Raw genomic sequence first — 11,701 nt, 5'->3', positions numbered from 1 at the left:
CATTAGCTTGGGAGCGGAAGTCAGAGCTCTTGCTACAGTTTCTCCTAATTCTGAGATATTGTCCAAAAGGGAGGTTTTCCCTGAGGGGCCTAGGGTGGAAGCTATCAAACCTAAGTAGATTGTTTTTCGCAGTCGGTTTGTAGTGTGTGCGGGTTTCAAGGGCCCCGTTCTCTATAGTGATCACAACGTCCAGAAAGACTAAGGACTGGGTGTCACTACAGTGAGTAAATCTGAGATGGTCATCGCAGGTATTTATCCATAAGAAAAATTCATTTAGAACATTCTGGGGTCCATTCCATACTAGGAGTACATCATCGATGTACCTGCACCATAGTGTTATGTTTCTAGAGAAGGGGTTGGATGTGGTCAGGATGAACTTCTTCTCAAAGTCATAGACATAGAGTCCTGCCACACTAGGAGCGAAGGTACTACCCATAGAAGTACCGCCCGTTTGTAAATACAGGGTACCCTCGAACTCAAAAAAAATTCGTTTCAGGGCTAGAGTGGCGCAATCGATGATAAACCACTTGGGGGTTCTATGGGACCATTCTGAGTTCTCGAGTGACTGCTTAAGCACGTTTAGGGTCGCATCCTGAGGGATGCTGGTGTAGAGACTTTCAATATCCAGGCTGACGAGGATGGTGTGTTCGTCATCCTGGATTGTTTTAAGCAGTGACAGAAGACTTTTGGTATCCTGGAGATATGTTTCCGATTGTTGGACCATAGTCTTGAAAAATAAGTCACAAAATCGTGATAGTGGCTCCAGGAGTGAACCAATCCCAGAAACAATGGGCCTCCCTGGTGGTGGGGACTTATTTTTGTGCATTTTGGGGAGGATGTAAAAGTAAGGAATTTTGCCTTCCGTGGTTGTCAAGTAATCTGCCTCCATTTTGGAGATCTCATTGTTACAGGCTGCTGAGTTAACCGATGAACTGATGTCACATTTTAGGTCATTAGATGGATCAGAGGGGAGTGGGAGGTAATTTCTCCTGTCAGATAACAGTCTCAAACATTCTGCTTGATACATTGCTTTATCCAGTATGACCACCCCTCCACCCTTGTCAGCTTGTTTTATTACGATGTCCTCACAGTTCTTGAGACCCTCTAAAGCAATCTTGCAATCTTTGTTGAGATTGAAAAACGGCTTCTTGTCTGGTAGTCTCTCGATTTCGTTGAAGACCGCTTGTTCAAAGGTGCTTATTTCACCAGGGACCATGTGTGGTGGTGGTGTAAAACTAGATTTGAGTCGTAGTCCCGTCTCATTAGTGTCAACAATTGGTGTGTCGTTACTTTTAGTTGCAAAGAACGCTTTTAGTCTTAGTTTACGGAAGAAAGTGGCAAGTTCACAGTGTAGATTGAACTTATCTAGTTTAGGTGTCGGGACAAAGCCCAGTCCCTTTTCCAAAACTTGTTTTTCTGCCGATGTGAGCTCTTTTTTCGACAGGTTTGTGACTAGGCTCTGTTGCTGCTCGTCCCTGCCTGGGGTTCCTTGGTCCTGCTCCTCGTGTTGTGTCCCACTGCCCCCTCGTCTTCTTCCCAATGAACCTGTTGTTGATTTTGCGGCTTCCTTCGTCCTCTTCCCCTCCTGCCTCTCCCCAAAAAAGGCGGCCTGAACATATTTTGTGGGAAAAAGGGTTGCATGAAAGGTGGTTGCCAACCGTACATGGGATATTGCTGATGTGGATTGAAAAGGCCGGGTGGTCTCCCCATCATTGGTGGATTTACGGTGGGCCAACCACTGAATGGTCTTGATCTGCCCTTGTTTCTGTACCTCCCACTGTTTGGAAAAGGGACTGGGCTTTGTCCCGACACCTAAACTAGATAAGTTCAATCTACACTGTGAACTTGCCACTTTCTTCCATAAACTAAGACTAAAAGCGTTCTTTGCAACTAAAAGTAACGACACACCAATTGTTGACACTAATGAGACGGGACTACGACTCAAATCTAGTTTTACACCACCACCACACATGGTCTCTGGTGAAATAAGCACCTTTGAACAAGCGGTCTTCAACGAAATCGAGAGACTACCAGACAAGAAGCCGTTTTTCAATCTCAACAAAGATTGCAAGATTGCTTTAGAGTGTCTCAAGAACTGTGAGGACATCGTAATAAAACAAGCTGACAAGGGTGGAGGGGTGGTCATACTGGATAAAGCAATGTATCAAGCAGAATGTTTGAGACTGTTATCTGACAGGAGAAATTACCTCCGACTCCCCTCTGATCCATCTAATGACCTAAAATGTGACATCAGTTCATTGGTTAACTCAGCAGCCTGTAACAATGAGATCTCCAAAATGGAGGCAGATTACTTGACAACCTTACTTTTACATCCTCCCCAAAATGCACAAAAATAAGTCCCCACCACCAGGGAGGCCCATTGTTTCTGGGATTGGTTCACTCCTGGAGCCACTATCACGATTTTGTGACTTCTTTTTCAAGACTATGGTCCAACAATCGGAAACATATCTCCAGGATACCAAAAGTCTTCTGTCACTACTTAAAACAATCCAGGTTGACGAACACACCATCCTCGTCAGCCTGGATATTGAAAGTCTCTACACCAGCATCCCTCAGGATGCGACCCTAAACGTGCTGGAGCAGTCACTCGAGAACTCAGAATGGTCCCATAGAACCCCCAAGGGGTTTATCATCGATTGCGCCACTCTAGCCCTGAAACGGAATTTTTTTGAGTTCGAGGGTACCCTGTATTTACAAACGGGCGGTACTTCTATGGGTAGTACCTTCGCTCCTAGTGTGGCAGAACTCTATGTCTATGACTTTGAGAAGAAGTTCATCCTGATCACATCCAACCCCTTCTCTAGAAACATAACACTATGGCGCAGGTACATCGATGATGTACTCCTAGTATGGAATGGACCCCAGAATGTTCTAAATGAATTTTTCTTATGGATAAATACCTGCGATGACCATCTCAGATTTACTCACTGTAGTGACACCCAGTCCTTAGTCTTTCTGGACGTTGTGATCACTATAGAGAACGGGGCCCTTGAAACCCGCACACACTACAAACCGACTGTGAAAAACAATCTACTTAGGTTTGATAGCTTCCACCCTAGGCCCCTCAGGGAAAACCTCCCTTTCGGACAATATCTCAGAATTAGGAGAAACTGTAGCAAGAGCTCTGACTTCCGCTCCCAAGCTAATGACCTGTCACTCAAATTGTCAGACAGAGGATATCCCGAAAAGATATTGGCAACTTGCAAAAAACGGGCTGCTAATCAGAACCGTGAGGCACTGTTGGAACCCAATCCGAAACAAGTGACGGACACGCCTCTTACGTGCGTCACCACATACAGTACTATCTCTAACCAGGTCACAAGGACAATTAACAAACACTGCAACATCCTGAATACAGGCAATCTAAAATGGGAAAAACCCTTATTCTCTTTCAAGAGAGCAAGGAGTATTAAAGATGCATTGGTACACACCAGACCAAAACAACCAGAAACACCAACAAGATGTACTGTCCTTAATTCATGGGGACTACCTAACATTTCAGGTCATTTTCCATGCGGTGACTGTAGCGTGTGCCATCTCACCACAGCCACAAAAACACTATCCCTAGAACCTGGCAGAGAATGGTTACAAAGAAAACATACAAACTGTAACACCACTAATGCAGTATATTTAATTACCTGCCCGTGTGAACTTCGTTACATAGGGATGACAACAAGGAAAGTGAAGCAGAGGATCTGTGAGCACAGGAGCACTATTAGATGCAAATAACAAACCACGCGTCTAACAGAACACTTTCTTCAACACAATCATACACCCAGCGATATGCGTTGGACGATAATTGCAACTGTGACTGGTACTAACACACAGAAATATCTGTATGAAAAAGAACAACGCTGGATACACAGATTGTCCACCCCCAAACATGGTATGAACGATTGCATACCTTGGAACTCTGTGCTGAACAAATAACCTCATTGTGCCATGTAATTTTAACTGAACCACTGTTTTCCTTTCTGTAGCATTCCTCCTACGTGTGGAAGGTCCTATTCCATGTAAATATATTTTTAATAATCACTCTTGACTCCTTTTATTTTCTCACCTATGACTAGCCATTCACCGGCAGAAATCGACCTGTCGCTTTAAGAATTGTCTCCTCACTCCAGGCCACGCCCACTAGTCATGTGACGTATAACCAGGAAGTGAGGAGTATTTAGTTGAAGCCTTGCTGCCCATTCAGTAACATCCGGGCACCTGGGGGAAGCACCGCAGGTTTGTGGCAGGCAGTCGGTGAGCTGAGGTAAGAGTATGTAGGGAAGAGCTGGTGGCCACGCACACGTGAGGCACTTAGAGTTAAGTGTTCTGACCATTGCCGCCCGTGTTTTGTGTTTCTTATCCAACAGTAATGCAGCACCGTCTGTCTCCCTTCTGAGCCCATGACACGATTCGAGTAAGAATCGCGAGTGAGTCCTGAGTCGTTTCCTTTTCTCCACCGTGTTCTGTTTTTAAATAATTTCCTTAGCGCGCGCATGTCACAAATAGAGTCTTTTTCACGTGCGTCTTTGTCCGCTTTATAGAATCACACATCAAGTATACTCACAATTGCTGTGTAGCCGTAAGACACCCACGATTTCCACAATGATTTAGTGGGTTGATGCTAATTTCGCATAATATGGAACGAATGCTCGGTTCCAACAACCAATGGTAATTACATGGGGCGCATAACTCAGAATGAGGTGATTATATGCGCAAAAATGAGAGTTCACACGGAAATGGGCACTGTTCATTCTAATTCTAAATAGATCATTTTCTGATTGCCCAGAACTGTATGTGCTTTTTTCAGGTTCATCTGTACACAGAGGACTCCCTGAACCCTTTTTACCACCTTCGCAAGTATATGTAGGTGGCACACAGACGCTCCAGGGTTGGATGCACCTTAGTGCGTGTAGACCGCCCGGTGTGTCGATAGGTCCTGACGAAAACACGTGATTACACTAAAAGGTTGAAACATGTAGACCGTCAATATTTGGATAATACTTTAGGTCAAATTAAACCTACATTAGTATTACACTTCACCACTTTTTTAACCGTGACCCTGCTGCTCCATATTAAATTTGTTAGGGAGTACAGTAGGATTACTTTTAACTTTATTTCACTCACTCACACACGTCACTTACACGTACTGATATAATAACAAACCTGCTCCGCTGTAATCAGGTGTTGAAGCACACCCGAGTGGTATTCGACTGCTCGGTTGGACCCCGATGATGAAGCATGTCACCAACTAGGTTGGTGAGTGAGGGGTTTCATAAAAAAGAAATAATTTCTCTTTTAACTTCTCTGAGAACTCTCTAACAGACAGAAGGTCTTTACCTTCTCTCATTTAAGGATACCCCCTTCTTTGTTTATTTTGTATACCTCAGGGGACTGGGAGTACCCCTTACAACTTAGTTGTGAAATCCCTTTCTCTCTCTTTTGTTATATTGGATATGTACATGTCCCATGGACGAGACAGGATATTTTGTCATTTACGAATGACTTCCCTCGACTACGCGAAAAGCCAGTCGAGTGGTACAGACAGGTAGACAGATTTGTAAAACTGTCTAAAGTACTGTGGATTGATTTGAATAGTCTATTTGACATAATAGTACCAGCAGATCTATGGTCAGAATGTAAACTGATGATAAACTTGCCAACCAAGGAATATCCAAGGGATCCTAAAACAGGAGCACCAGACCCCGAGGTAATGAAGAAGTATGAGCAGGTTATGGTATTTTTGAAAAATAAAGTGCCCCCTAAAGAAACAGACTGGGTAAAAATTGATCGAACACACCAGGAAAATAAAGAGTCAGTACATGCATACTATGAGAGGCTAATACAAACTTTTAAGCAGTTTAGCGGAGACGAGAATCTGAGTGAAAAGGATTTGAGCCATTTTGTATACAGATTTGTATATGGTTTACGACCAGAAATTGGTGATATGATTAAACAGCATACGGTAGATTGGCAAAACAAGAAAATAGATGAAGTATTGAGACATGCTAAATACTTCAGTGATGAAATTGAAGCAAAACAGCGAAAGTTAAAGGAGAAGGCGATGTGGGCACAGGTAAAGGTAGCGGAGAGACAGGAAGCACAATTGGTGGACCAAGCAGGGACCAAGCCAAAATTTAATAATGGGAAGTACAAAGGGAACATTGAAGAAGCTAAGAAGAAATTTCCGTGTCATAATTGCGGCAGGATAGGGCATTGGAAATCCGAGTGTAAGCTTCCTCCGAGTACTAAAAATGAAAATCCATCATTGAACCCACAGGTGCAGCATGAGGTGAGTGGTCAACTGCAGCAACAGCAGCAAGTTGTTCCCCCACAGAATCAGGTGCCAAAGCCGCCTTTTCCACACAGCAGAAACACACAGAAGTATAGTAGTGAATCGGGATTCTACAATGAAGAACAGGTAAATAAACTGCCGCACGCTAGCGCTGTCTCGCAGTATTGGCTGCAACGTGATAAGAGTGACGCAGAAGAGAGCTATTGACGGTGCCGAAGGGAGGAAGAAGAGTGCGTACTTGGCGCAACTCTAGAAGTAGACCAGACAGGAACTTTTGTAGATGGGAGGGTTAATGATGAAAATATTACTTTCCTAGTGGATACTGGTGCTACTCGATCAACTGTTAGATCAGCTGATGTTAAGAATCTTCCTCTCTCGTATGAAACGATCCAAGTAGTTGGTGTGTCCAACAGGCAAATTAAGACCTACCTTACAGAACCAATGAAAGTTAGCATAGGGAAATTTTCAGAAATGCACCGATTTGTGGTGTGTGACACCAGTCCTGTAAATTTATTAGGTAGGGACCTGTTGTGCAAAATGAATTGCACTATATTTTGTACTCCGGATGGAATAGCTTTTGAAAAACCAGACGATGATGTATTGTATAAGATGACCCTAATTAACAGAGAAAGTGAAGTTACTGAAACTTATGCTGTATTCAACCCTGATGAATTACCAAAAGAACTGAGAATCTCTGTAAAAGCAGAGGTTTGGGATTTCACTGGAGAAGATGTAGGGTTGATGAGAAATGTAGATCCAGTTAAAATAACTGTAAAAGAAGGAGTAACGTATCCAAATGTTCCACAGTACAGATTGACACCTGAAATAATTGAAGGTGTAACTCCTATAATAGAGAAAATGATCAGACAAGGAATCTTGAGAGAAATAATGAGTAGTCCATGTAATTCACCGATAATGGGACTGGAAAAGCCTAATGGGAAATTCAGGATAGGGCAAGATTTGAGAAAGGTGAACAAAATTGTGGTATCATGTTGTCGCATTGTACCAAATCCATCAGTGATTTTGTATCAGATTCCTCATGATGCAGAATGGTACACAGTAATTGATCTGTGTCACGCTTTTTTTTCCATCCCATTGCACCATGACAGTCAGCAAATTTTTGCATTTCGGTTTGGTGAGCGTATTTTGGCATGGTGCCGAATCCCACAGGGGTATACAGAGAGCCCTTCAATATTCAATCAGTTGTTAAAAAGATCTTTGGAGAGTCTAGAAATGCCAGAAAATTCTGTATTAGTGCAGTATATTGACTACCTTTTGGTGGCGTCAAAGACACGTGAAGCCTGTGAGGTAGATACAATAGCCTTACTGAATCATTTGGCAGATGGAGGACTTAAAGTGTCACCTGCAAAACTACAGTTTTGCAAGAAGGAAGTGCAGTATCTGGGACACAACATTGAGAAAGGACTAAGGAAAATAACCATAGACAGAATCAGAATAATAAAAGGAATGAGGGCTCCCATGACTCAAAGAGAAGTAAGAATGTTTTTGGGAATGGTAGGGTATTGCCTTCGGTGGATAGGGAACTTTTCCTTGATCGCAAAGCCTTTGGTGCGATTAACGAGAAGTGATGTAAAAGACCCCCTTGAATTAAGCAGAGAAGAATTGGCAGCATTTAGACAATTGAGAGATGGTTTGTGTGAAGCACCTGCATTAGGTATGCCTGACTATGAAAAATAATTTGAGTTGTACTGCAGTGAGAGAAATGGATGTGCACTTTCCGTGTTGACCCAGAAACATGTAAAGCTGTAGGTTTACCTTGATATCTGAAAGCAGTGGCTGCAACATGTCGAAGTTTGGAGCAGAGTGAAGGAATTGTGATGGGTTATCCATTGAAAGTGTTTGTGCCCCATGATGTAGCAATTCTGTTGACAAGGAGTCGTACTCAGTATATGACACACAGTCGGCTGACTAAGTATGAGAAGGTCATATTGGGTGCAACTAATGTGAGTCTTGCGAGATGTGTGAATGTGAATCCAGCAACATTGTTGCCTGATAATGAGATTGTGGAGGTAAGAGATGAAGTTGATCATGATTGTCTGGATGTACTTGATTTTTGCACCAAACCCCGACCAGACATAAAAGATGTACCTTTGTCAGAAAGTGATTTTGTGATGTTCGTTGATGGATCATGTCTGAGAACAGATGAAGGAGTGCTGAGTGCAGCGTATGCAGTATGCACAGTTGCAGCAGTAATTGAAGCCTCATATTTGAAAGGAGTGAAATCAGCCCAGGTAGCTGAACTTGTGGCTTTGACTAGAGCATGCAAGATTGGGAAGAGTGTGAGAGTGACTGTGATAACTGACAGCCAGTATGGCTTTGGAGTCGTCCACGACTTTGGCCAACTATGGCTACAGAGAGGTTTCCTGACCTCGAGTGGAACTCCCATTAAGAATGCAGAAGTGGTTGGAAAATTGCTTGAGGCGATACAGCTGCCTAAACAATTGGCTGTTGTAAAATGTGCTGCACATAGTCAAGGTGGTGATTATATTGCCACTGGGAACAGGTACGCCAATGACATGGCGCAGTATTGTGCACGAAATCAGAATTCGGTCAATCGGGCTAAGGAAAGAGAAATGTCTTCTTGCTCATTGATGTTCACTAACATTGTGGGAACTTGGGAAGAGGTAAAACAATTGCAGGATGAGGCAGGAGATGAGGAAATGAGACAGTGGGTAAAAGCAGGATGTGCCCCAAGGGAAAAGGATCCTGTGTGGGTCTATCGAGATGGAAGACCAGTTATGCCTGGTAGCATGATGTCTACCATGGCACGGATGTATCATGGCCAGGGACATATTGGACGGGATGCTATGATCAGGTCATTTAAACAGACCTGGTACAATGCAAAATTCAGACTTGTGGCAGAGAGTCTTTGTCAGAAATGCTTAATATGTCAGCAGTACAATCCCGGCAGGAAGACAGTAGTGAGTCTGGGAACAATAGGTCGAGAAGGAGGGCCTTTCACCAGAATGCAAGTAGATTTCATTGAGATGCCTCCTTGTAACAGATTGAGGTATGTTTTGGTAGTGGTCTACCTATTCTCCAGGTGGGTGGAAGCATTCCCAACAAGAAGAAATGATGGGTTGACAGTAGCCAAGCTACTGTTGAGAGAATTCATCCCCAGGTTCGGGTTCCCAGTGACAATTGAGTCAGACCGAGGAGGACACTTCCAGAATGAGATTGTAGGATTAATTTGTGAAGCAATGAATGTACAACAAAAACTACATTGTGCCTACCGACCCGAGTCTTCTGGTGTGGTTGAACAGATGAATGGTACTATCAAAAATAGAATAGGGAAAATGTGTTTGGCCACAGGTATGAAGTGGCCTGATCTCTTGCCTCTTGTACTCATGACAATTAGGGCCATTCCAGACAGAACCACAGGATTGAGTCCTCATGAAATAATCATGGGACGTGCACTGAGACATGTGTTTATACCAGTCAACAAGCTGATGACAATTTCTGATGACATGGTGTTGGAATACTGTAAAGGCCTGGCTAACGCAGTTCATTCTGTGATTCATCAGGTTGGACCAGATGACACCACACTTGAAAAGAAGCAAGCCCATGATCTGAGCCCAGGTGATTGGGTAAGGATAAAGGTCCACAGAAGAAGAAATTGTCTGGTTCCAACGTGGGGAAAACCACGACAAGTCATTTTGATCACAACCACAGCTGTGAAGTGTGCTGGACTGAAAAACTGGATCCATGCCAGTCATACATTGAGAATTCCAAATCCAGTGGACAGCACGGGAAAAGAATACTTTGATGAATCAGAATCAAGCACTGAATCAGATGACGAAGGGTCAAAGACACAAGGAAACTCTGAAAGGGGGGAAACAGAACAAAGATCAGCTTTAGTCCCCAGAAGTGTCGCTCTGAGAAGAAGATTGCAGATTTCCGAATCCAGCGATTCTGGAAACGAGCAAGAAGCGCAAGGTTCCAAGAAGGAACACAGGAAGAAAAGAGGAAAGAGTACCGAAGATGCAACATTAGAAATACGTGAACAGGAAGTACCAGATGAGAGACTGAGAGAAATTCCACCTGAAGTAACAAATCTAAGTGAACAAGGGACAGGTACAGAGAGAGAGAGAGACAGATTGCGGAAGACCCCCGAGGAGGTGTAGGGAACTGCAACATCCAGTTAGGTGAAGGGACAAGTAGTCAGCAGGAAAATTGCGTGCTGGAGACCCGAGGAGGGACAGAAGTAGGGAAAACAAAACAAGTGGTGGAAAAGGAAGTTGCTGAAGTTGCCGAAAAGACAAAGCAAGTTGAGACAGAGTCTGAAGAGAGTGAAAACGAAATACCTGAAGGTCGAGTTCTAAGGAAGAGAGCTTGGAGGAATGAAAAGAATGATAAAGGAAGTAAAGTAAAAAAAGTTGCAAGAGATGATGTTTGGCCCAATAAAATAAGGAAACTGAGATACAGACTGACACGAGTGAATTCACCAAGAGCTGAACAAGTGAATGAAGTGACAAGTCAAGAAAAACCAAAAGAAGACGAATTAACTGAAGACAAAGAGAGTAGAAGAACAAGAAAACCTAACTAGAAGTATAAGTCACCAGAATGGACGTACGTGACTCTGCCTGAAAAGGGAAAAGAGGCAGATAGTCAAGGAAATCCAGAGGAGGCTGTACTGAAAGTGGTTGAGGATGAAATAGAATCGGAAATCCTGAGAGTTCTCTTGTCCGACATTGGAGAAGAAGAAACGGAAGTTCAGGAAAATCCATATTTGGATGACGAGAGGAGAGTGAAGAACGATGAGATGCCAAATTGAATAAGTTAAGAAAATTATTGATGAAGAAAACAAGATATTGAATTGCAAATAGTGACTGGTAGAACCAAATAGGTTTTAGAGCCTTAGGTTAGAAAAAACTAGTTGTGAAGTGAAAGAGGCTAAGTCAAAAGACACGGTCCATTTTAACAAGATGGCTAACATAGAAAGTAGTAAATGTAGATGTACATTCATGAAAAGATGGTGTAAAATGAGTTGTTGTTGTACAGGATTGTTAATGCTTTTATGGAGCATTCTTGCTCTTGTCATTTCTTTTAAATCCACTATAGACACTTTAGAAGGACATAGTGAGAACAAAACTAACATTGGGAAAATTTCAAAGGTAGTTCCAACTAGAATAGATAAAAATTATTTGCATAAAGACAGGCCAATAACAGATTTTTCTAATAATGTGTTTTCAAAATTTTTGTATGAATATGTAAAGACAATGGACGTACGGGACTGCTACGTATGTATGCAGTTACCTGCATCTGTTTCTGAGGGAGTGACATATCATCACCTTCCAGCAACGTATGGTATAACATGTAGTGTAATAGCTAGTTTGTTTTATGAGACAGGGAAATTAGAATATTATTTTTCAG

The sequence above is a fragment of the Triturus cristatus genome, chromosome 1_1, assembly GCF_964204655.1.
Source record: "Triturus cristatus chromosome 1_1, aTriCri1.1, whole genome shotgun sequence".
NCBI lineage: Eukaryota > Metazoa > Chordata > Amphibia > Caudata > Salamandridae > Triturus > Triturus cristatus.
This window is presented reverse-complemented; position numbering follows the sequence as displayed.